At 38.3% G+C, this 26413-nt stretch overlaps 1 non-coding gene across 1 annotated transcript; it reads left to right on the top strand.

The window, feature by feature from the left end:
• The first annotated feature begins 18463 nt into the window (after positions 1-18463).
• Positions 18464-18570, top strand: LOC121213227 (small nucleolar RNA R71). The gene has a single exon (XR_005908604.1). It is a non-coding gene; the product is annotated as a small nucleolar RNA R71 (small nucleolar RNA).
• Positions 18571-26413: the final 7843 nt, after the last annotated feature.

Below are 26413 nucleotides of genomic sequence, written 5' to 3'. Positions count from 1 at the left end.
GGTAGTTTTGGGACCACGAATTCGAGTCAAAAAAGTATTTAAATATTATTATTCGTGTTTATTATATGTGAATTTTCATGTGTGAAAATTTCGTATGAAAATTTGATTGTTTGTGTTTTTAATTTGATAAAAGGACTTAATCGCGTAAGTTATAAAAGTTGCTAACTAATTATTAAAGTACCAAATTGCTTTGTTCTTTTAATATGGGGTCTTTATGATGTAAATAAACCATATGAATTAGTGATGGATGGTTTTATACATAATCTATAATGGTTTTATATTTTATAACAAAGGTTAATTTTGTAAAATACAAAATAATATTAAAATAATAAAACATAAAAATAAGTAAAAGCCATGCATTCATACTTTGTTATTTCCAAAAATAAAAGAAGAAAGAAAAGAAAAGGAAACAAGGTATTCAGCCATTGTTGATTCAATTTTAAGGTACGTTTTGTTTCGGTTTTTGATGATTTTTACGTTTTTGAGATCGTTGCTTCAAATACTACTCGACCCATGCTTGTATTTTTGATTTTGGTGAATATTTTGTGTTATGCCATTGATGAATATTTGTGTTTTGTGATGTTTGATGATGAAATATCAAAAATATGTTTTAGTGTAACATGTTTAGTATTGGAGCTTTTGATGATTTTGAGTTAATAGGACTAAATTGCAAAACTAATAAATTGAAGGACTAAAATGCAAAATAAATGAAATATATCGACTAGTATGAGTATGTTGAAAATTCAGCCCAACTATGTTGTTGTGAGATTTGGTGTATTTTGTGTTTTGTGCAATTAGGACTAAATTGTAAAAGTATGAAATATCAGGGGTAAAATGGTAATTTGCCCATTTATGTTTTGTTGGATTAAATTGAATGAAATTGTATTTAAATAAGATTAATTTGAAATTATATAGATCAAGAACAAAGGAAATCAGACTTGGACCGGGGAAAAACAAAAATAGTTGAATAGCCGATTCGTAACATCCGTTGATATCTGAGGTAAGTGTTTAAGTAATTAAAAAAGGTTTATTTTGAACATAGAATGATTTACTATGATGATTCAAATTTTATAATGTATTAGTATGTTAGCCGAATGAGAATTATCAATGAATTAATGTGATTGAGTTGTATTTGAATGATATCAAAATCTCTGAAAGTGTGTTACATAGAATATTATATGATTCGATATATGAAATGTTGTGGAATGATTTTATGTTTGTGATATGCAGGCCTTGTGTAACACCCCGTACCCGAGACCGTTACCGGAGTCGGACATGAGGGGTTCACAGACTAAATTCACTTATTTTCACAGTCCATTTAAAAATTTCCAGACAAGCTGGTTACTGCGTCACTGTCGCCTTAAAAATCATATCTTGAGTTTCAAAACTTGAAAACCAGTTTCGTAAAATTTTCCTGAAACTAGACTCATATATTCATCTACAAATTTTTTTCTAGAATTTTTGGTCGAGCCAATTAGTACAGTTTATTAGTTAAAGTCTCCCCTGTTTCAGGGTTCGACTACTCTGACCTTCACGCACTACGACTTGGATATCTCCCTGTACAGGGATTCAATACTGATTCCGTTTGTTTCTATAGAAACTAGACTAGAAAATAAATCTATACATATATGGCATGACTTCTAATTATCTCTGGTTAATTTATAATGAATTTCCAAAGTCGGAACAGGGAATCCAGAAACCGTTCTGGCCTTAATTCACGAAAACTTAAATATCTCTTAACATATGACTCATATGATCGTTTCGTTTCTTCCATATGAAAGTAGATTCATCAATGTTAGATTACATAATTTATTCACTATTTAATTCCATTCCTACTAATTTTAGTGATTTTGAAATTTACATCACTGCTGCTGTCAGCATCTGCCTTTAAGGTAGACTTTACCTATTTCATAGTTTCCATGATTCAACTAGCCCTTTTAGCATATATATAGCACAAAATATGATCATGATTAACCATTCCAATGGCTAATCGTTTCCAAACATTTCCATACCTCTTAATGAACAACATACAAAACGATTATAATACTACGCTCAAAGTGTATATAAGCCATTTTCGCATGGCTATCCAAATTTATACAAAACCAAAGGGTACATGACCCACAACAAAAAGGGTAGTCCTATACATGCCATTTCAAAGTTCAACCAAAAGTGTACCAAAAAGGGGCTTTGATAGTGTGGACGACTTCGACTTCGACAATCCCGAGTCCGATAGCTGACGAACCAAAATCTATAAAACAGAGATTCAAAGAAACGGAGTAAGCATTTAATGCTTAGTAAGTTTTGAGCCATAAAATTTGACACAACTAAAGTGTAACATTCATATGGCTAAACGGATAATTTCATATGCACAATTTCTCAATATCATACTTACTTCACATTACCAACCCTTATATTCATACACAAAAGATCAACTTAGCCAAAGGCCGGTAGCTCATTTATCGACTGAGCGAATACTATTTGTAAGGGATCAACTAATTCAAAGCATATACGAAACATACCTCATCGCTGGGATTTTACGAGCGTATTAATTGAAACTATTACAGCAAGGTCGCTCATTCCGAAGCCAAGTACCTTCGGGATTTAACCAGATATAGCTACTCGCTCGAATACCTTCAGGACATAGCCCGGATATAGTAACTCGCACAAATGCCTTCGGGACTTAGCCCGGATATAGTAACTCGCACAAATGCCTTCGGGACTTAGCCCGGATATAGTAACTCGCACAAATGCCTTCGGGACTTAGCCCGGAACTAGTCACTAGCGCAAATGCCTTCGGGACTTAGCCCGATTATCATCCAAATATTCATGCACATATCAATAAATCATGACACATCTATATTTCATTTTCATAATTAGAGTTCAAACACAAGTCACGTATTAAGCAATCCCATTTTCGGCTCACTAGCCACATACAAACAGCATGGTTTAGTTTGCTTTGTGACACGATCTCTATGCACATACGGCTACCCGTCATACGTATAGACTAATTAACTCAACATATAATTCAAGTAGAATCATCATATCACCGTATATTTGTTATGCTCATACGTCATGACTTAATCAAATCGTAAACTAAGTCTCGTTACTCGAAAACTTACCTCGAATGTTGTCGAACGATTTCGACGGCTATTCGATCACTTTTTCCTTTCCCCTATCCAACTTTGGTCCTCTAAGCTCTTGAGCTTAGTCTAGCAAACCACCATAGCCGATTTCCTCAAAGTTCTTTTTCCTTCCTTTTCTTTCTTCTATTCGGCCAAGAACAACATGAGAGCTTTTTTTTTTCTTCTTTTTCTTTCTTCTATTCGGCCAAGAACAACATGAGAGCTTTTTTTTTTCTTTCTTTTCCTTCTTTCATCATCATTTACCTTCCCATTATTATTTTATTGCCCATACTCCTTATTTTATTTTTTTCTAACTTAAACCATTATCACAACATGTTTTATGACATGTTTTGCCCATCACCCTTTGTCATGGCCGGCCACTAGTAATTAAATGAGGGAAATTGACATGCAAGTCCACCCCTTTGATTACATGCACTAATAGATCCTTATAGATTAACCTATCACATTTCAAAAGTGTCACACATAAGTCCTATTGACTAATTTCACATGCAATTTACTAAATCGAAGCTTAAAACTTTCACACATTCATAATCACATATTTTAGACAATAAATATCATATTCAAATAATTTGGTGACTCGGTTTAGCGGTCTCGAAACCGCTTTCTGACTAGGGTCACTTTAGGGCTGTCACAACTCTCTCCCACTTAAGAAATTTTCGTCCCCGAAAATCTTACCGGTAAAGAGGTTTGGGTATCGCTCTTTCATAGAGTTCTCGGGTTCCCAAGTAGCTTCTTCTATCCCGTGTTTGAGCCATAACACTTTTACTAAAGGAACCTTTTTGTTTCGTAACTCTTTCACTTCACGAGCTAGGATACGAATCGGCTCTTCTTCATAACTCATGTCGGATTGAATTTCAACCTCTGATGGATTAATTACGTGTGACGGATCAGATCTATAACGTCGAAGCATCGAAACATGAAAGACGTCGTGAATCTTTTCAAGTTCAGGGGGCAAAATCAATCTATACGCAACTGGACCAACTCGTTCGGAGATTTCGTACGGCCCAATGAATCTCGGACTCAACTTGCCCTTACGGCCAAATCTGAGTATCTTTTTCCAAGGCGAAACTTTAAGAAACACTTTATCTCCCAGCTGATATTCAATGTCTTTTCGTTTCAAATCCGCATACGATTTCTGATGATCTGTGGCTGCCTTCAGACTTTCACGGATTACTTTTACTTTCTGTTCAGCATCTTTAATCAAATCAACTCCGAAAATTTTACTTTCACCGAGCTCGGTCCAAAACGATGGCGTACGGCATTTATGCCCGTACAAAGCCTCGTAAGGTGCCATCTTAATACTTGATTGAAAACTATTGTTGTAAGCGAATTCAATCAAAGGTAAATACCGCTCCCATGAACCACTAAACTCGAGGATGCAACATCTCAACATATCCTCAAGTATCTGAATTATCCGCTCGGATTGACCATCGGTTTGTGGATGAAAAGCGGTGCTAAAATGCAGCTTGGTACCCAAAGCTTCTTGCAATTTCTTCTAAAATCGCGAGGTGAATCTCGGATCTCTATCCGACACAATAGAAATCGGTACCCCGTGTAATCTCACAATCTGAGAAACATACAATTCAGCTAGTTTATCCAATGAAAAATCCGTACGTACGGGGATAAAATGAGCCGACTTAGTCAGTCTATCAACAACAACCCAAATTGCATCTTTCTTACTTGTCGACAATGGCAACCCAGACACAAAATCCATCGTGACTCGATCCCATTTCCATTCAGGTATCATGATCGGCTGAAGTAAACCAGTAGGCACTTGATGTTCCGCCTTCACTTGCTGACATACTAAGCATTTCGAGACAAAATCGAAAATGTCTCGTTTCATAGCATGCCACCAAAACTGACGTCTCAGATCGTTGTACATTTTCGTACTCCCCGGGTGAATTGACATTCGGCTACAATGAGCTTCGTTCAGAATCATCGAAATGAGTTCTGAATTTCTTGGAACACACAACTGACTTCTGAACCTCAAACAATCGTCATCATCAATTTGAAACTCTGATTCCATATTCGGAACACATTCAGCCCGTTTTGCAACCAATTCATCATCGACTTCTGAGCTTTACGAATTTGATGAATCAACAATGGTTTGGCCTTTAATTCCGCCACTAACACATTGTCGGATAGAACAGACAAGTGTACATTCATCGCTCGTAAAGCAAACAGTGATTTACGACTTAAGGCATCCGCAACCACATTAGCCTTTCCCGGGTGATAGTCAATGACAAGCTCATAATCTTTTAACAACTCGAGCCAACGTCTTTGTCTTAGATTTAAGTCTCTTTGAGTCATCAAATATTTGAGACTTTTGTGATCTGAAAATACATGGCACTTCTCACCAAATAAGTAATGTCGCCATATTTTCAAAGCGAATACGATGGCAGCTAATTCGAGATCATGGGTCGGATAATTTTTCTCATGTGGCTTTAATTGTCTCGACGCATAGGCCACAACTCGACCTTCTTGCATCAATACGCAACCCAACCCAAGTAGGGAGGCATCACTATAAATGACAAACTCTTTGCCTGATTCGGGTTGCACTAGAATTGGAGCTTCAGTCAAATAAGTTTTCAGTTGATCAAAACTTTTCTGACATTTTTCCGTCCATTCGAACTTAACATCTTTTTGAAGTAGCTTCGTCATTGGTGTGGCTATCATCGAGAAACCTTTTACAAACTGTCGGTAGTAACCGGCAAGTCCCAAAAAGCTCCGAACCTCAGTAATATTTCTCGGAGGCTTCCAGTTAAGTATGGCTGAAATTTTGGTCGGATCAACTCGAATACCCGATGCGGATACCACATGGCCCAAGAAGCTCACCTCTCTTAACCAGAACTCACACTTACTGAACTTTGCATATAACTGCTTATCTCGTAAGATTTGCAACACTAATCTCAAGTGCTCGGCATGTTTGGTCTCATCTCTTGAATAGACCAAGATGTCATCAATAAACACAACTACGAATCGGTCCAAATACTGTCTGAAGATTCGATTCATCAAATCCATAAATACCGCAGGGGCATTAGTGAGCCCAAACGGCATCACTAGGAACTCGTAGTGGCCGTATCTCGTTCTGAAAGCAGTTTTGGGTATATTCGAATCTCGAATTCGCAACTGATAATAACCCGATCACAAATCTATCTTTGAAAACACTGAGGCTCCCTTTAGTTGATCAAACAAATCATCAATACGCGGTAACGGATATTTATTCTTTATTGTCACTTTATTCAGCTGACGATAGTCGATGCACAACCTCATGGTTCCGTCCTTCTTTTTCACAAACAGTACTGGTGCACCCCAAGGTGAGAAACTTGGTCGAGCGAAACCTCTATCCATTAACTCTTGCAACTGAGCTTTCAATTCCTTCAATTCCGTTGGTGCCATACGATACGGAGCTATCGAAATTGGTGTAGTCCCAGGTACAAGCTCGATGCCAAACTCTACCTCCGAACAGGTGGTAAACCCGGTAATTCTTCGGGAAAAACATCCGGGTATTCACAAACCACCGGCACAGATTCGGGTTTCTTTTCTAACTCTTTGTCATCAAGTACATACGCAAGGTATGCTTCGCACCCCTTTCTTACATATTTCTGAGCCAACATTGATGACGTTACAGCTGGCAACCCCTTTAAGTCCGTAGACTCAACTCGGATTATCTCGTTATTTGCGCACCTCAAATCAATAGTCTTGCATTTGCAATTCACAACCGCATCATGCACAGTCAACCAATCCAAACCAAGCATAACATCAAATTCATCAAACGGCAAAAGCATCAAGTCCGCCGAAAAACAGGAACCTCGAATTACTAGGGGACATTTCTTACACACTTTGTCGACAAGCACGTAACGACCCAAGGGATTTGACACCCGAATTACGAATTCAGTAGACTCAATAGGTAAGGTCTTACTAGATGCTAAGGTTTCACATATATAAGAATGAGTAGAACCAGGGTCAATCAAAGCAATCACATTAGTATCAAAGAGAGTAAAAGTACCGGTAATAACATCTGGCCAGGAAGCATCCTCGCGTGCGCGTATAGCATAAGCTCTAGCAGGAGCACGAGCCTCAGATCTGGTTGTAGCATCTCTAGATCCTCTCTGACCACCACTAGGATTTCCCGTGTTTCTAGATGGTCTACCTCGAGCAGTGGTAGCACCCGGTTTCCCACTCTGGTTTACATTCTGTTCAGACAACCTCGGGCAATCTTTAATAAAGTGGTCAACTGATCCGCACTTGTAACAGGATCGGTCATGGAATCTACAACTCCCCGAATGCCATTTACCACAATATTGGCACTCCGTTCTGTCTCAACGATCATTTCCAACACTGGCGATCGAAGTGACTCGTGTACCCACAGGGGGTCGATCACGATCTCGTCTAGAAAAGCCCGAAGTGTCTCTAGACCGGCCTAAGCCATCTCTAAATTTCTTCGATGACTGTTGGAAGGGCTTCCCCGAAGACCTCTTACGAAACTCCTTTGCTCCCATATCAGCTTTTCTTTTCTCCATACTGAGCTCCTCGGCTTTGCAAGCTCGCTCGACAAGTACCACAAATTCTCGGATTTCCAAAATGCCAACATACAGCTTTATATCATCATTCAGTCCATCTTCGAAACGTTTACACATCACAGCTTCTGAAGAAATGCATTCTCGCGCGTACCGGCTAAGCCTCACAAATTTTCGTTCATAGTCGGTAACCGACATGGAACCTTGTTTAAGTTCAAGAAATTCCTTCCATTTTTGATCCATGAATCTCTGACTGATATACTTTTTCTGAAACTCGGTTTGGAAAAACTCCCAAGTTAATTGCTCTCTGGGCACAACAGAAGTCAACGTATTCCACCAATAGTAGGAAGAATCACGTAGCAAGGAGATAGTACACTTTAGGCACTCATCGGGTGTGCAAGATAGCTCATCGAGTACCCGAATAGTGTTGTCCAACCAAAATTCAGCTTGCTCGGCATCATCGCTGTCAGTAGCTTTAAATTCAGTAGCCCCGTGTTTTCGGATTTTGTCAATTGGGGGCTTATTTGACCTTATTTGGTCAGTTACCGGAGGTATTGTAGGTGCGGGGGTGGTATTATTCGGTAATGGAGGTTGTGGAACAGCCGTATTAGTTCGAATGTATTGGTTAAACCAATCATTCATCACGCTATAGAAAGCTTGTCTAGCTTCATCATTCAGATTACTAGCAATAGGTTGAGAGTCCGCCGGAGCTGTCCCTTGTGCGGGAGTAGGCGCTACACTCTCAAGATCATCAGCTACCACTCGGTCGGGATCGGGATCCATTACTATAAGTAAACACATTTGCAAATGTTAGAAATCACCACACTATCAAATAATCACATAATGGCATGTATAGCTAGACCCAAACGTATTACGGTAGTCCTAGAATCGACTAAATCGTAGCTCTGATACAAATTTAATTGTAACACCCCGTACCCGAGACCGTTACCGGAGTCGGACACGAGGGGTTCACAGACTAAATTCACTTATTTTCACAGTCCATTTAAAAATTTCCAGACAAGCTGGTTACTACATCACTGTCGCCTTAAAAATCATATCTTGAGTTTCAAAACTCGAAAACCAGTTTCGTAAATTTTTCCTGAAACTAGACTTATATATTCATTTACAAATTTTTTTCTAGAATTTTTGGTCGAGCCAATTAGTACAGTTTATTAGTTAAAGTCTCCCCTGTTTCAGGGTTCGACTACTCTTACCTTCACGCACTACGACTTGGATATCTCCCTGTACAGGGCTTCAATACTGATTCTGTTTGTTTCTATAGAAACTAGAATCGAAAAGGAATCTATAAATATATGGCATGACTTCTAATTATCTCTGGTTAATTTATAATGAATTTCCAAAGTCGGAATAGGGAATCCAGAAACCGTTCTGGCCTTAATTCACGAAAACTTAAATATCTCTTAACATATGACTCATATGATCGTTTCGTTTCTTCCATATGAAAGTAGATTCATCAATGTTAGATTACATAATTTATTCACTATTTAATTCCATTCCTACTAATTTTAGTGATTTTGAAATTTACATCACTGCTGCTGTCAGCATCTGCCTTTAAGGTAGACTTTACCTATTTCATAGTTTCCATGATTCAACTAGCCCTTTTAGCATATATATAGCACAAAATATGATCATGATTAACCATTCCAATGGCTAATCGTTTCCAAACATTTCCATACCTCTTAATGAACAACATACAAAACGATTATAATACTACGCTCAAAGTGTATATAAGCCATTTTCGCATGGCTATCCAAATTTATACAAAACCAAAGGGTACATGACCCACAACAAAAAGGGTAGTCCTATACATGCCATTTCAAAGTTCAACCAAAAGTGTACCAAAAAGTGGCTTTGATAGTGTGGACGACTTCGACTTCGACAATCCCGAGTCCGATAGCTGACGAACCAAAATCTATAAAACAGAGATTCAAAGAAACGGAGTAAGCATTTAATGCTTAGTAAGTTTTGAGCCATAAAATTTGACACAACTAAAGTGTAACATTCATATGGCTAAACGGATAATTTCATATGCACAATTTCTCAATATCATACTTACTTCACATTACCAACCTTTATATTCATACACAAAAGATCAACTTAGCCAAAGGCCGGTAGCTCATTTATCGACTGAGCGAATACTATTTGTAAAGGATCAACTAATTCAAAGCATATACCAAACTACTGAAGAGTTGTAGTGGAACTTGAATTAAGTGGTTGAGGAAGGAGTGGTCAGTTTTGAGTGATTTGGGGAGGAAATTGTGGGATTTTGAAACGAGTGGGAGAGTAGTGCCGAATTTGAACTCTTGGCTTTGGAGATTTCGACTTTGGGTTGGTTTCTCTTTTCACTTTCGGTTTCTATCAACATTTTTGGCTCTTTTTGCTTCTTGGAGGCCGAATAGTTTTGGGATTCATTCGAGTATTTTTCTTTCTCTGCTTTTCGACTTTGTTCTCCCTTTCGGCTATCTTTCCCTTGTTAGCCGATTCCCTTTTCTTCCTATACTCTTCTACCAAGCGTGCTCTCCCTTTTTCCTTTGGCCAAGTACCCTTCTTCCTTCTCACTTAATTCTTTTCTCTTTTCATCTTGCATGTTTCTTGGCCAAATATTGATAGGTAAGTCTCTGCTTTACTTTTGTCCCCTTGTGGCTTTATGCTTTCCCTTTTTGATGCTTTCCTTTATCGCTACTGTTCTTTTCTCCCTTTTCTCTGGTGCTGCCGTTTCGGCTATTGAATGTTTCTCATCTTAGTTCATCATTTTTCAGTTGTTCAAGACAAGGAGTGCATTCCTCCTTCGCTGGTTATACGTCGATAAGTGAAGGGTAGGTTGTAATGATTTGGGGTAGTTGTTGCTTAGTGATAAACCATTTCTTTTTATTTCTTGTGTTTCCATTAGTGACTATGCTTTCCAGCAGCAAATCGTGTGGATTGAGACACTTCCCATACCTCTTCATAAACAAATAGAGTTGAGGCGTTAGGGGTATGTTTCGATCGTTCGTAAATTGAGTAAAGTTGTTGGGTTGGTTTTATTTCGACCATTAATGTGATTAATGGGGTGTGTATTGATCAAACTTTAGGTTTGGGATTCTTCTAAAATAATTACAAGCCGTAGTCGACACAGGTGTATAAACTCAATTCTGAAATCATAAATCGGCAAAAAGCCAAAAAGTACGATTAGTCGACACCACACGGTGTGTAGCTACCAGTGTGGTAGCCTATGTGACTAAACATGGGCGTATAGTCGACATGGCCAATGATCGCGTGATTCGTAACAAGTAATAAATATTTATAATGAAGATCAAACCTAGACTAACTATTATCATGACAAAAACGCAAGCGCACCTATCGAACAATAGTATAATAACGGTAAGATCGGGATATCGTACCCAAGGGAACCAAAAGTACTAGTAATAACTATCTTTTTATTATCTAGCCTAAGAATAAAAGGGTTAGTTTATTAAACTAATTATTTAAACTAATTAACGGATTTAATTCAAGCAAAGAGAAAATTTGGAAAAAGACTTGAAGAAAACCAATTGATAAAGACGACACCCAAGAAGAAATCCAGCTAGATTTCACTTGTTATCTGACTCTAAACCGAACGATTTATTCACTTGACTTGTTCCGTAGAGATCCCTAAGTTAAGTTATTATCCCTATTCAAGACTAATAACGTCTAATCCCTAGATTGAATAATTGAGACTTTTCTCTAATTAACACTCTAGGGTGGCATTAACTCGATCTATGGATCCCCTTATTAGGTTTCACACTAATTCGGCAAAATCTCGTAACCCTATTTCTAGGCGTTCGATCAACTCCGCTTAATTATGCCAAATCTACTCTTAGGGAGGGTCTATTCCTCCTTTGCAAAAGCACATCAAATCATGAATTAATACCCGGAACATTAACTCAAGCATTAAGAACACATAATTAAGAACAAATCAAGTATTTATCATACAGTTCAGATAATACTAGCAAGATCCATCATAGGTTTTATCCCCCTTAGGTATCTAAGGGGTTTAGTTCATAATAAAATAAGTGTACATCTCAAAAGTATAAAAATAGCAAAACATGAATAAAACTCTAAAACCCTTGAAGGAATTCTGAGAGAGATCTTCAGTCTTGGAGTAGCTCCGGCTTTTGAGATGGATCGTCTGGCTTTCTTCAAGTAATTCCCGGCGTGTGGTACTGTATTCCAGAAAAGTTCTGGAAAGAGCGGCCTCTTTCTAGGTCACACTTAGGGTGTTTATATAGGCATTGGATTGGTTTTCTTCCTCTCTAAGTACCCTTTTCCGTGTAAAATACAACTCTTTAAAAAAGGGATACGCCCGCGTGCCACGGCCGTGTGACATGATTACCAGGCTGTGTTCGATCCATTAAATTGTACATGGCCATGTGGGCTCAATGGCCAGGTCGTGTAAATCGTGAAAACCTTGGTCGACACCCCCGAAGGCCATGGGTGTGTGAGATGCCCGTGTGGCAAGGCTTAGGGCGCATCATCTTCTCAATTTGTTCTTTTTTTCCTTTTTAGCTCATTTTTGCTCCTTTCGACTCTTGGTGCTTTCCTGAGTACAAACCATGAAATAACCGGATTAAGAGCACCAAAATCCACAAATCTAGTAATAAACATCCATAAATATGCTAAGTATTTGGGGTATAGATATGTATAATTTGGCATTTATCAAATACCCCCACACTTAAGCATTTGCTTTCCTCAAGCAAATTTCTCATTTACTGCTAGAATTCATTCCTCTCGAACACATAATCATTACTGATAATGTTACAAGTTATTCCACAGAAAATCATACCGTGAGAATTCAACTATAGGGGCATTAAAAGCCTCAAACAATCTAAATCTAATACTTTGACAACAAAATTATTAGTAATCTCCTTCCTTCAAGTAATTAACTTTAGTCCTAAATATACAAGAGATGGTATCCTCACTAAAGATTCACTCAAATCACTCAAAGTGTTTAAGGTTCAAGATTATGCACTCGATTGTCTAACATGAAAAGTTATTACCATAGGCTTGCATGAAAATCAAATCTCCACCACTTGTAAATGATATGATACACTAATCAAAAGGTCTTTGCGTGGTTGTAATGGGGTTTAGGTTACAGGTATGGATCAAGCTGAAGAGACAATGGTTAGAATTGAGATAATTTCAATATATTACCCCACTATCAAAAACTTAATTACTGAACCACAAACAAATATCTAGAACTAGTTTACATGAGTTCATGACAACTTTAGCTTGCTAAGAATTACAATATAATACTGAGTTTTTTTTAAGAACAAATCAAGTCGATACAATATAGAAATTATACTTCATGATTCAGTAACAAAAAAAAATGGTGAACATAGCAAGGTAACAATATTAAATTCGATCTCGACAAAAATGGTCAAATTCAGGAGGAGGATTTCAACAATAATGGGTTAATGGGTTAATGATGAGGGTTAATCAATGAAAAAGGGTTAGTAGGCTCAAGGGGTTTCACTAAGGGTTTAATTATGTGGGAAGGCTTTTTATGGAGTAAATGGGTTAAATCCTAAGTGCCTTTATCATCTCAGTATATCAAATCATACGTGTGATCTCGATATGTATAATCGAAGCAAATTCTAGAATAATAGTTCAATGTTGACACATTCAAACAATAAAAGAAGTGAGCAAGAAAGAAAGCTATATGCTCAAAAGGCTCAAAAATCTCACAAAAAATTTGGGTTTTTGATGTCATTCCTGTATACTTAAGATTTCAAGATAATACCTCAATTTAAGAAAATAATCGAAAAAAAAATTTAGTTCTCAAAATATCAACTTATCATGCTTGATTCTTTAAGGTCCTATAATCAAATAATCATGCATAATTCCCTTGGTCTAATTCACAACATATCAACAATAATTGTAGATCAATCAGAATTCATTTTATCAATATTATAAGAAAATCACTTAAGCACAAGACTAAATTCAGGGATTTGAGAATAATGCAAAAAGTTAGGTTTCATGTTTACCCCCCCACACTTAAGATGTACATTGCCCTCAATGTACAAAGATATATCATTCAAAATAAAGAAAATCATAAGAGGAAAAGAGGTGAAACTCCCTGTTATATGGATGTGGAGCTTGATTCTGAGGATGGAGTGTTCGAGGAAAGTGGTGGCTGCCATTGTTCTTGGCTAGATGAAGAAATTGGGTCGTTAAGCATGGCACTCATGAGGTATTGTTTCCCTTTTGTTTCCTCATTCTGTAAAATATTCCTAGCAGCTTTGCTTGGAAGTCTGTAGAATCATGAAGAGTTGATTAAGAGTTGGTGTGGAAGAGAGTGTATTGGAATTACTTGTTAGAAATACCAGAAAATGGAAAAAGTAAAATTTACTAATATAGATATGTATTTCAAAATAAAATAATAAAATTAAAATGAAAATAAAAATCAAAAGAAAAATAAAAATAAAACTAAATAAAAAATAGGAGGATTCAATGATCCTCGTCGGTGGGGCCCGCAGGTGGTGGTGCTGGAGTGGTGATGTGGAAGTGTCGGTACAGCTGCTGCATCATGGCCTGCATATCATCCATCTATCGGTTCCATCGCAGATCTCGCTCATGGATCATCTCGAACTGTGTAGTGCAATATTGCTCGAAATGGGCGAGTCGGACGGAAAGGTATGCCAATGAAGTAGCCGCATGAGCTGGTCGTTCCCTAGGTGGCGCGGTAGAAGGCTCCTCATGTTGTGGGGGAACATCATCAGAGATGTCCTCAAGATCCTCCTCGTCAATGGCATACGAGAGACGGTACTGAGGAGGATTGGTCCCATATCAGAGCTCGATCATCCTCATGTATAACATAGTTGTGATGCCCTATAGGGACATCTAACCTATCAGGATAAGCGCTGATGACTGGGCCACGGTGTTGAGGAGGCCGAAGTGTCTGGCAAGACGCGTCATGTAGGGGCCGATGGAGATCACTCCCTTCTTATGCCGCTCGGTCTGATGGCGAATGGCGAAAGTAATGAAGTAGGCCAAGTCAGTCACATGTGCATTCGCCATGCACCATAAATAGTAGGCATCGTGGGTGTTGACGACGCTGGTGCTCTCTCTCCTTCCAGTCAAGGTGTGTGCCAATATGGCATGGAGATATCGTAGGGAAGGGGGGAGAGCTGAGGCCTTCGAGCGGCTGGGGTCGTATGTGGAAGAGAGTGGTGCCAAAGCCTTCCAGCACAAGGAGGGGGAGCAGTGGATATTGCGTGGTAGTGCATTCATGTCCTCCTCCTCCATAAACTCATCAGTGTAAAGTCCCAGAGCAACTCCAAACTCTAGGACACTCATCGAACAAACTAGACTTCCTAATCAGAAGTGAATAGTGCATGGGTCGTCATTGTCCGTCATCACCACCTGTAAATGAAAAGTAGAGCATAATTCTAAAGTTAGCTCTAAATAAGTGGGCTCGATAATAGTGAAGAACCATTCCCATGGGTCTGTGGACAGGATGGCGCAGATGGCGTCAGCGAGCTAGACTTGCTCTACGACAACCCAGTCGATGCAGCAACCTGTGGTGATAGGTCGTGCGCGTAGTATTTGAAATAGCTCCCCTCGCAAAGCTTGTGGAATGTCAAGGAACGGGTGTCGAACTTCAGTTGTAGCATGCACTGAGGAAGAACCCGGTGCCCTACGCCTCTTTAAGGATGGGACCGCGGCCTTCTTTCCTCTCGATGACGACATAATGTACCTGAAAATATATGAGCATTGATAGAATCCTCGATACATCAGTAGTTAAGCAAGAGGCCCAAAACTAGTATATGCTATTTAATGGCTTAAATAATTCAAATATAGAAAATTTTAAAGTAAATTCCTAACTTGTCTAAAGCAAAATAGTATAATATCTATTTAAAGCATGTAGAATACTAATGTAGCAATACAAAGAAAATGAGCTAAAGGCTATTGTAGGGCGACGCACGGGCTTGTTGATGTCGAGCACAGGCGTGTGACGCGGGGGTATAGCCATGTGGAGGAAAAATGGAGTGTATAGAGAGGGGAAAGTGGGGATTCATGCAAGGGGAATGGATTTCAGGGTGGTTTGAGGGTTGGGGAAGTGAGAATCGCGGGAATGGTGGCCGGAATAAGGATTAGGGAGTGGGGAGAAGAAGTTTTTGGCTAGGGTTTTGAAAGGGGGAAGAAGATGAACAGTGGTTTGTTTATATAAGGGAGGGTCACACGGCCTAGGGCCATGCCCGTGTGCTTTGAGTGTGAGCCCGTGTTTTTCGAAATTTTCAATTTAAGTTGTGCCCGGCTACTGTCCCACGCTCGTGTGTCTTAGACGTGTGTGGCACACGGCCATGTCACACGGTCGTGCCTAGGTTTTTTCGCTTCTCCCACACCCGTGTGTTATGGTAGCACGCCCGTGTATTGTTCTACACGGCTGAATGGCACGGGCGTGTTGCACGCCCGTGTCGAAGAAACAGAATCAATCCTTGTCCCTGGCACGCCCGTGGGTTTTCATTCCCATGCCCGTGTGTTCCTATCAAGTTCACCCACGGCCATGTCGCACAGTCGTGGGGATTTAACGCACCCCGTGTTTTGGGGAAATCATGTCCTGCTTCAACACGGCTGTGTCGCTTCCCCTGTTTGGCCACGGTTTTAGGCATGCCCGTGCGCCTGGCCGTGTGTGCTAAAAACTTTGCAATTCAAAGATTAAGTTAATTGATTCAAAGTGTGAGAAAATAAAAATAAAGAAATCAAAATATGTTAGTTCTCGGGTTACCTCTCGAGAAGTGCTTATTTATAGTCTAAGCTCAACTTACCTCTCCGTTGATTTATCATGGTGGTTTGAGGAGTTCATACTCCTCGTTCCTGCTGTCAATTTTAAAATAAGGTTTTAAAAGGGTGTTCTTTACCGTAAAAGTGCCGAACTTGGGATGACTCACCTCCACTGTACCGAATGGAAAAATACTAAGTACTGTAAGAGGGATTTCCTCATTTGGTGTGGTAGTGACAATGTGAGGATCAACAGCATCTAGTAAGACTGTATCGCCGACCGGAAGTTGATTAGGAGAGGTATCGGGCTTGTGTTTACATAGTTTCAGTTTATCATGTGTTTTTGGTTTGTGTTCTCGCCATTCGTCTAGCTCCTCTATCCGTAGTCTTCGTTCTTCATGGACGTCTTTGTTCTCTTCATGATAGTAGCGGACTATCTCTATTGTCTTGGTTCGAGGAAGTTCTTACAAGAACGATTGAATATTAGTTTTATCATCAACAGGTTTTATAGCATTAGCTTGAGTCTTAGAGGTTTTGACTGAGTCGCGTGCTTGGAGTGTTACTGTGTCGTCACCTGCATGAAGTGTTAGCTCTCCTGTGCCTACATTAATAATGGTTCTGGTAGTCGCTAAAAATGGTCGTCCTAAAATTAAAGGTACCTCATTATCCTCATCTATATCTAAGACAACGAAGTCTACTAGGTAAATAAATTTATCAATTTTAACGAGAACGTCTTCAATAATACCTTTAGGAAATGTAACTGTTTTGTCAGCCAATTGTATGCTCATCCTAGTCTGTTTGGGTTTACCGAGACCTAGTCGTTTAAACATTTTATATGGCATAACATTTATACTTGCCCCTAGATCAGCTAAAGCATTATTCACAGATAGACTACCAATTAAACAAGGAATTGTAAAACTCCCTGGATCTTTCAATTTGTTAGGTAGCTCATTCTTTAGAATAGCTGAGCAGACTGTATTGAGTTCCACATGTGATGTAGCGTCTAATTTCCTTTTATTGCTCAGAAGTTCCTTTCAGAATTTTACTGAGTTGGGCATCTGCGAAAGAACTTCAATAAAGGGTAAGTTAATATGTAATTTCTTTAAGTGTTTGACAAACTTACCGAATTGTTCTTCTGTTCTTTCTTTCGTCATCGCTTTAGGATATGGCACACGAGGTTTATGATTTGTACTTACCTGTTTGGGATCATTATTGTTTACCTCTTCTCATCCTTTGTTCATCGTGTTGTCTTGCTGTAATTCTGGTTCAGGTGCAATGAATCCTTCCTTATCTTGAGTGCTAATTGCATTGAAGTGTTCCCTCGGATTAGGTTTAGAATTACTTGGTAGGCTACCTTATGGTCATTCGGAGATTAGTTTGGACAGCTGGCCTATTTGAGTTTCGAGTCCTTGGATCGATGCTTGTTGATTCTTAAGTGCTGGTTCGATATTTTGGAAACAGGTTTTTGACACCGAGATGAATTTAGAAAGCATCTCTTCAAGGTTTGGTTTTTTCTCCTGTTGATAAGGTGGCTGTTGAAAACCCTGAGGATTTTATGGCTTTTGATTTCCTTGACCACCCCAGGAGAAATTTGGGTGGTTCCTTCAACCTACATTATAAGTATTACTGTATGGGTTATTTTGAGATCTAAAGTTATTGTTACCTATATAGTTGACTTGTTCCTCTTCAGTTGTAGGATTGAAGGATTGGTATTCTGTATGTACACCTCCTCCACTTGAGTCACACCTCATTACTGGATGTACCTGCGTAGAACCAAGAAAACTATCAATCTTTTTATTGAGAAGTTCTACCTGAATAGAGAGCATGGTGACTGAATCGATGTTATAGACGCCAGCTGTTTTCGTTGGCTTTGTCCTCATAACTTGCCACTGATAGTTGTTCAGTGACATCTCCTCTATGAATTCATAGGCATCTTCCGGTGTTTTATTGTTGATGGTTCTGCCAGTAGCTGCGCCAATCATTTGTCTTGTCGAGGGATTCACACCATTGTAGAACGTTTGAACTTGCAGCCAAAGCGGTAATCCAAGGTGAGGGCACATTCTCAGTAAGTCCTTGTATCTCTCCCATGCATCGTAAAGTGTTTCTAAATCCATCTGCATAAAAGAAGAGATATCATTACGCAATTTAGCCGTTTTAGCTGGCAGAAAATATTTTAGTAAAAATTTCTCAGTCATTTGTTCCCAAGTAGTGATAGACCCTCGTGATAACGAGTTCAACAATTTTTTAGCTTTGTTTCGCAGTGAAAAGGAAAATAATCGAAGATGAATGACATCATCAGAAATGCCATTGATTTTGAATGTATCGCAAAATTTAAGAAAATTCGCCGAGTGCGTGTTGGGATCCTCATCCTGCAAACCATCAAATTGAACAAACTGCTGTATCATCTGAATTGTGTTAGGTTTTAGTTCGAAATTATTCGCAGCAATAGCAAGTCTAACCATACTAGACTCAGTTCCTGTTAAAAAAGGTTTAGCATAATCATACATAGTACGTGGAGCAGGATTTTGATTAGCTGCAATTGCAGGAGGCAGCTGATCGCCTGGGTTTTCAGCCATCTCGTCGGTTGGGGTTTGAGTATCATCTTCTCGCTCATTCTCCGTGTAACATAAACTGCGCCTTATTTCTGTTTGATTTTTGCGAATTGTACGATCAATTTCTTCGTCAAAAAGTAGTGGTCCTCATGGGTTTCTTCTAGTCATAAACTATAAAAACCTGCCAAGAGAGAGAAAATGTAAATTAATAAATAATAAAATAAAATAAAATTGCAAGAAAAAATGGCTAAAGTAGTAAAAATTTAGTGTTCCTAATATTTCGATCCCCAGCAACAGCGCCAAAAACTTAATCGTGTGATTCGTAACAAGTAATAAATATTTATAATGAAGATCAAACCTAGACTAACTATTATCACGATGAAAAGGCAAGTGCACCTATCGAACAATAGTATAGTAAGGGCAAGACTGGGATATCATACCCAAGGGAACCAAAAGTACTAGTAATAGCTATCTTTTTATTATCTAGCCTAAGAATAAAAGGGTTTGTTTATTAAACTAATTATTTAAACTAATTAACAGATTTAATTAAAGCAAAGAGAAAATTTGGAAAAAGACTTGAAGAATAGCAATTGATAAAGACGACACCCAATGAGGAATCCACCTAGATTTCACTTGTTATCTGACTTTGAACCGGACGATTTATTCACTTGACTTGTTCTGTAGAGATCCCTAAGTTAAGCTATTATCCCTATTCAAGACTAATAACGTCTAATCCCTAGATTGAATAACCGAGATTTTTCTCTAATTAACACTCTAGGGTTGCATTAACTCGATCTATGGATCCCCTTATTAGGTTTCACCCTAATTTGGCAAAATCTCGTAACCCTATTTCTAGGCGTTCGATCAACTTCGCTTAATTATGCCAAATCTACTCTTAGGTAGGGTCTATTCCTCCTCTACAAAAGCACATCAAATCATGAACTAATACCCAGAATATTAACTCAAGCATTAAGAACACATAATTAAGAACAAATCAAGTATTTATCATACAGTTCAGTTAATAATAACAAGATCCATCATAGGTTTTATCCATTTTAGGTATCTAAGGGGTTTAGTTCATAACAAAATAAGAGTAAATCTCAAAAGTATAAAAATAGCAAGACGTGAATAAAACTCTAAAACCCCTGAAGGAATTCTGAGAGAGATCTTCAGTCTTGGAGTAGCTCAGGCTTTTGAGATGGATCATCTGGCTTCCTTCAAGTAATTCCCGGCATGTGGTACTGTATTCCAGAAAAGTTCTGGAAAGAGCAGCCTCTTTCTAGGTCACACTTAGGGTGTTTATATAGGTTTTGGATTGGCTTTCTTCCTCCCTAAGTACCTTTTTCCGTGTAAAATACAACTCTTTGAAAAAGGGACACGCCCGTGTGCCATGGCCGTGTGACGTGATTACCAGGCCATCTTCGATCCGTTGAATTGCACACGACCATGTGGGCTCAATGGCCAGGCCGCGTGAATCGTGAAAACCTTGGTCGACACCCCCGAAGGCCATAGGAGTGTGAGATGCCCATGTGGCAAGGCTTAGGCCGTGTCATCTTCTCGATTTAGCCCGTTTTGGTCCCTTTTTAGCTCGTTTTTGCTCCTTTTAACTCTTGGTGCTTTCCTGAGTACAAAACATGAAATAACCAGATTAAGAGCACCAAAACCCACAAATCTAGTAATAAACATCCATAAATATGCTAAGTATTTGGCGTGTAGATATGTATAATTTGGCGTTTATCAGCCAGCCATGAGAGATCTCATCGACTGAGGCCATTTTGAGCCATATTGGGCTGAATTGGACTGTGTGGGCCCCATAGGCTTGTGGTCCTCACACAGGTAAACCACACAGACGTGTGGAATTTATTGGGCCAGGCTATGTAATACACACGGCCAATGCCATTATGGGCTGTGTGGGCCACACAGGTATATGGGCCCCCATGGGCTCGTAATATGGGCCATGGGCCCATTTTCACTGTTTGACTGTTAAGGTTGCACGGGTAGCCCGAGGTGACTGTGAACCTACTGTTCAGTCAGTAAGTGTACCTAGACCCCTATTTGATAAAATGATTGTTTTGCCCCTACATGATAATATGACTATTTTGCCCCTACATGATAAAATAATTATTTTGCCCCTATGTGATTTATGACTGTATTTAACATTCTATTTTAACTGTATTGAGTACGTGCATAATATTATGACAAGACATGACATGATGCATGATGTGTTGCATGGGGATGGGCTTTAATATGATTGGAGGAAGCGTACTGAACTGGTAGCTCTGCTGCAAATACTATTTAGTGCCGCAACTGGTATTATTTGTAGTGTAGGCATGGGTGGGTTGATTATATCCCCACATGGAGTGTAGGGTCGGACGGAGATGGAGTGTAGAGGCTGGTTGGGTAAGATTTCTTGATTGCATATCTGTACTGTTACTGTTATTGAGATGGGCTCAGGCCCAAACTGATACTGATACTGTAATGGGCTAAGGCCTTAACTGAAACTGAACCATTATTGAAATGGGCTTAGGCCCAGACTGTATTTGGTCACTGTATGGTTGTTTGATTTGGGATTACACACTGAGTTTTTGTAAACTCACCCATCTGTTTATCTGCGCAGGTAATCCCCAGACTTATGTGGATCGGTGTAGCGGGGGACTCTTCGGTGGCCACACAACTGTTATTATTTTCACATATGATTTTAATTATAAGTATTATTAGTTGGGGTATTTTTATTGTAATAAGGCCTCTTTGGATTTTACTTTTAATTTTGGATTTTTATTGGTTTTTGATTTAATACTGCTAGCAGTAGGAAAAGACGCGGGTTTTCAAAAAGATAAATGTTTTTCAAAGATACCACGAACACACAACTGGTTTTAAGAGCTTCCACAAGAAATAACATTTTAAAATAAAATATATTAACAACATTTTAATGTGAATAAATTTTTGACAATGACTCACGTTTGGAAAATGAACGACACGTCTTAAAATCATCTTTAAGATCACACAAGTTATTAAATAGAAAAGGGGTTTTCAACGACATCACACTTTAAGAAAAACACTTAAATGTGACATCGCCGGATTTGGCAATAACGTCCAGGCTGGGTTTGGAGTCTTACATAGGGTTCATGTATGAAATTTGACCCATGTGTAACATGCATGTATTTTGTTGATTAATGGAGGATTATGAATGTTTGATGCATGATAAACATTTTTTACTAGGTGATTTTTAGTGAAAACACTTAAAAAGGTGACTCGTTTGTAGAAGTGTAAAAGCGGGTAGTAATAATGTGAAATAAAGGAAATTATGGGCTGATATGAGCATAGTAGAGGTTCAGATAGGCTTGGGTAACCAAGAAAATGCATGCATTTCATTTTACGAGCCAAGGGACTAAATCATAATAAGTGGAAAGATAGGGGTAAAAAGGTAATTTTACCAAAGTATGAATTATGGATCGATTTGAGTAATGTGATTAATAAACAAGTTAAATTTGATATTATAGATCAAGAAAAACGTAGACCGGGTCTTGATCAAGGGAAAAATGAAGTATACAACGATTAGGTTTGATTACCATTATTTTTGTACCAAGGTAAGTACATATGTAAATAATGTGACAATTGGTATGCCATGTTGTTTTAACATTATCTGATAATTATTTTATTGCTTATTATGTATGCTATGTCAAATGGTACTATTGTAAGCATGAATGATACTATGGTCGCTTTCCACGACGTCACGATTAAGTTCAATAGAGGTGCAATGTGCAAGTGAGAAAAACCCCATTTGAGCCTTAGGAATAGTTTAGGATACAAGTGACATGACACTAGGAATTAAGAAGTGTGAACTCGTTGAGTGGTCCAAGTTTGTGATATATGTGGCATCCGAGCTTATTGAGTGGTCCGAGTTCGTGATGGATGCGATACATGTGATTTAGTTTCGGGAAATGGTCTTCTGTGTCCTACCGGTGGCTAGGCAATCCTTGAGTGGTCAGATACTTGGTAGCTTTTGTGAGCAACCCATGTAGTTACACCTTAATCGATAGCTTATATGAGCAAGCCCGTGAGTAGCTCTATTCTGAGGGTTTCATGATATGAGGTAGCTTAGGCTACATATTTTTATGTGGCACTTATGTGCAAGTTTTCATGTATCAAATAGTATTTCGAGTGTTCAATGAGTATTATAATGGATGCGTGATGAAAGTCCCAAGATGGGCATGGTAATGAAGGTAAAGTTATTTGGTATGCTACGGGTATGTATAGGTACGTATGTTATACTCATGAGTGATGCCTTGTTAAATGATGATATATGACGAGAAAGTACATTCATATATATATATATATATGAACACTTGATAAATGAGCTAGAATGCTTGAATGATGAATAATCTTGGTGGTTATGGTTTACTAATATTGCATATTATTTGCATGTGGACTTACTAAGCTTAAATGCTTAGTCCCCTCTCTTTTCCATCCTTTGTAGTTCCACCAAGCTAGCTTGGGGATCGGAAGTAGTCGGAGCATTCGATCACACTATCAAAAGAATATTGGGTATTGTGAATTTGTTATCTTGATTATGGCATGTATATGGGACTTGGTTATTTTGTGATATGTGTCATGTTATTTTGGTCAAATTGTGAAGGCCTATGATGTTGATGATTCATTTTGTAATAGCCGTGTGATATGGCTCAGGATTGATTCTTGGGTTGTAATATCTAATTGCTTATGCATGCATGTGTTGATGCCTTGATGATATGCTATGTGGTTTGTGTGATGGATATATAATGAGATATTGTCTTGATGACGTGGAATATGATTGCTTGGTGAATGTATGAAGCTGTATGGATTAAATACTAGGAGATAAGGAATGGTTTAATAACTTAAGATGACAATAGTTTAAACATACAACTTGAAATTTTGATAATTAAATTGATATGCATGAAGTTTGTATAGAATGCTTTCAAATCGTGTGATTAAGGGAATGTGCAATAGGATGATATTATAAAGATGTGAAAGTGCTATGGTGTTGAATATTAAGTGTCTAAGTATGTCACGTTCCATGCTATGAAATATGCTTATTAAGGGTGGAAATTGGCTTGGAAAATAGCCTTCAAATTGTCCACACAGGTAGACCCTAATTTTGCAAGTCAGTATGCTTAGTAGTAAACACATGGGCTAAGACTTGGGCGTGTGTCTTGGCCGTGTGAGAGACACAGCCTACCCACATGGGTGTGTACTCCGACCGTGTGAAGTCTACACTTTTTTGTGAAAAATTCATTTAATTTTAATTGACCACATGGTCTGGCCACACGGGCGTGTGATACGGCCGTGTGACCCTAAATTAGTGCTAACGTCATAGTCAGAGAGTTACACAGCTGGAGGACACGGGCGTGTTGAGAGTACACGGGCGTGTTGAGAGTACACGGGCGTGTCCCTTGTCTCGATCCAAACTACTCTTAAAGTTCCTGATTTAGTCTCGATCCTTTTTCGATGGCTATTTTGGACCTCGTAGCCCATATTAGAGAAAAATTGTGTATGTATGAATGAAATTGATTTGAAGAAAAAATTTATAGCTTAATATTGCATGAATGACTATGTATGTTTTCGGTAATGCCTCGTACTCTATCCTGGCGTCAGACACAAGTAAGGGGTGTTACAATGCATGCTTGTGTGAAAATTTCATGCAGAAATTCTATGCATAAAATGTGCAGTTGAACTCTAGGGACCAAAGTGAATAAGATGCAAAAATTGTGTTCTAGAAGCTTTTAGCATGGAATTGCTTTAGTTTATAAATTAGAAGGTCCTAATTAGCAACTTGATCAATTTCTATAATTTTGGACAAAAATGGACATACATAGGAAAAATTTGAAAGAAATGCCTTAAGGGCATTTTAGTCATTTGGTAATTAAAAGAATAAAAAGGGAAAAATCAAACCAAAATTTCCTCGTGTTCTTCAAGCTAAGGCCGAAACTTTGAAGCTCTCTATAGCTAGGGTTTCTTCACTTTCAAAGCTTGATTGTAAGTCAATCCTAGCCCCGTTTTTAATGTTCTTTACATTTTTTAAGTTGTCATCAATTTCTACCATTATTTTGAGCTAGGGTTCATGTTCAAAAACAAAACCCATGTGTGTCATGCATGTATTTTGATGTTTAATAGAGGAATATGAAAGTTTGATGTGTGTTTAACATGTTTTACTAAGTGATTTTCTATGGAAATGCATAAAAAGGACCTATTTGTAAAAGATGCAAAATGAGTAGTAAGATGTATGTTTTAATGAGAAATGTTGGCTGCTATGAGCATGTTATAAGTTCGACAAGGCTTGGGTAACAAAAAAATGAACACATTTCATTTTATGATCCTAGGGGCTAAATTGTAATTTTGTGAAAGTTTAGGGGCAAAATTATAATTTTTCCAAAGAATGATTTATGGATTGATTTGAACAATGTAATAATTAAATAAGTGAAATTTGTTGTTATAGATCAAGAAAAACGGAGTCCAGATCTAAACTGAGGGAAAGCAAGGTTTTGGACTAAAATGTAAAGTTAGAAATATTTTGGGACCGAGGTAAGTTGTGTGTAAGTAATTCAAAAATTTTATTATCGTGTATTTAATGCTTGGTGTTATATGAAATATGAGTAAATGCTCTTATGGAATTTGACTTGAAATGATTCAATAATATTTTGATGATAGCTTTTATATCTCGGAAATCCTGGGTGACCTTAAGGAATACTTAGGATTTGGATGTCATGACACCATGATTAACGAGATCTCGTGTAAGACCATGCCTAGGGCATGGCATCGGCATCGATACGCGATCCCGTGTAAGACCATATTAGGGATATGGCTTTGGTATTGATAAGTGATTTTGTATAACACCATATTTGGAAGATGGCATCGATATGAGGTCTCGTAGAAGACCATGTCTGGGACATGGCGTCGACACTAATTAGGGACTTCATATAAGACCATATTTGGAATATGGCATCGATGTGTGGTCCCATGTAAGACCATGTTTGGGACATGGCTTTGGCACCCTATTTGGTGTATGATAATCTAGAACGTCCTTTAGTATTCCAAGTGGTTTAACGGGCCATTCAAGATCAAGGTTAAGAGATGGAGAAATATGAATAAGCTATGAGTAGTATAGGTATGTACGTAAACCTTATGAGTATGAAATTTCATTCATGTGGAAAATTTTAGCATGAGTAAGATAAGTTGGGAAGTTCAATGACATTTATTATCAACTCTTATTATGTCTATTGTGTGTAAATTGATAATGTTGTGGTAATTAGTAGCATGTTTAACTCATGAAATTGTATGATCTATGTTGTTTATCAGTTACATACAACTTACTAAGCTTTATGCTTACCCCCTCTCTCTTTTCCCGTTTTCTTAGCATCGCCAAGCTAGCTCGAGGATCGTGGATGTCGGAGCTGAAGTCACA

This window comes from Gossypium hirsutum, chromosome A13 (assembly GCF_007990345.1).
Source record: "Gossypium hirsutum isolate 1008001.06 chromosome A13, Gossypium_hirsutum_v2.1, whole genome shotgun sequence".
Taxonomy (NCBI): domain Eukaryota; kingdom Viridiplantae; phylum Streptophyta; class Magnoliopsida; order Malvales; family Malvaceae; genus Gossypium; species Gossypium hirsutum.
The sequence above is the reverse complement of the archived record's forward strand: the minus strand, read 5'-3'. Positions and strand labels throughout refer to the sequence as shown.